The following is a 1,774-nucleotide window of genomic DNA, read 5'->3' on the forward strand; positions in this document are numbered from 1 at the left end:
TAAGCATCGTGGATATATTTCATCAATTCCCGAGGAAGTCATTCCATGTTAGCACCGCAGCTCTACTGCACTATGGGGAATGGTTTTCCACCACCATAAGCATCCTCGTAGTAAGGACACCGAGTATTCAAACCTAAGCTCTTCTCAGATAATGTAGCTTCTTGAACACCCTATCCATCCTCTCTAACCATTGTTCACTTCTAGAGGATCTATCGTCTCTTAAATTCTATAGCCCCATACTTCATCAATTTATCATATCGTCAGGAGATCGTGGTTGTACCATCGTGTCCAGATTGGGACTTGAGTAGGCACATTACCACCATTTGTTGGAACATTGCACCATCCACGAGCGAATCGAGCAGAAATCGCAGATCGCAGGGGTCGGTGTCAGAACCACCGACATTTTGTAGGCCCGGGCATCCCTGCACTCGGCCTCAATAGATTGATCGATCAACGATCACCCTCTTCCATATTCAATGCGGGATTCTATATCTCCGAACAAATAACACAAGGAAATTTCTCCCGTTAGTGCATATTCATCATGTAATGTACTGTATGTATCAAACAATGATATTGAGCACATCTACAATGAAGAAAGAACAATCAAATAACAGGAGAAAACGGAATTAAAAAACTATGCTCTGATACCACTAAAACATGTCACACCCAACCCCTCCGTAAGGCATAACATGATCCCGTAGTATACCTAATGAATTACCAACTCCGCTTCATCGATAACCCATTAAATACACTACAAGGGATTTTAAAACTTTTCTTACTTCTTTTACAAAGTGGTGAGCACTATTTACAGTGTTAAAGACTTTGGTGAACTGAGTGAAATAACTAACTCATTTGGTTTATTTGGAATTTCAGAAAATTTTGGCAGAGTGCCATCCGTATTTTGGATAAAACAATTCTTCGTAAAACTCAGAAAAGACACTTCAATAATTTTCCAAATCTCAACTCCAATACATTTCTCAACACAACAATTTATCAACTCAATTCCATAGAAATTTTTCAAAGTCTGAGATAAGGAAATATAATACAATTTTCACAAGTCAAATAACTCATAATTAATTTACAACTTCAAGGTACAATTTGAATTTACAATCGCCAAAACTAAAAACAAAATGTACATACAAAGGTCATACATTACAAGATAAAATGCAAAATATCGTATACTCATTATACTGTAATCCTCATGGATGTATATGCAAATTCTAGTCCGCCGCTCTGTCTCTCTCTACCGCGACAAAGAATAAAGCTATCACGAGACAATGTCTCAGTGGTCCACAACATTAACCAAATACAATTTAAATCACAATTCATAAATCATGTAAATAGTGGATACTTAAAACCATAGTCAAATTCAAGACAATAAAGGTCAATAAGAATTTAAACTCCATTTCTCAATATCACAATAGATTTTCATAAGTCGTCATGTTTGAATTCAAAAGACAAAGATATGTCAAAGAGAGTTTAAATCCATTTCACAATCTCACAATACACATCAATAAATCACACACGCCTTAATCATGATCCATAGTTCAATGGTCCCAAAAGCCAATGGCTAATGAGGTATTCAATTGGTCCCAAAAGTTGATGACTAATGAGGAATAACATGGCTAGCTAGCAAAAATATGAGTACTCATCCAATTGGCCCTCAACAGCACACACCTCAACACTTCACCAGAGAGGAAATTCAATTCCCCACTAGACAAGCTAATGAGGAATACGATCAATATACATGATAGCGTGGTTTCAAACCATTTCC

This window comes from Hevea brasiliensis, chromosome 12, assembly GCF_030052815.1.
Source record: "Hevea brasiliensis isolate MT/VB/25A 57/8 chromosome 12, ASM3005281v1, whole genome shotgun sequence".
Classification (NCBI taxonomy): Eukaryota; Viridiplantae; Streptophyta; class Magnoliopsida; order Malpighiales; family Euphorbiaceae; genus Hevea; species Hevea brasiliensis.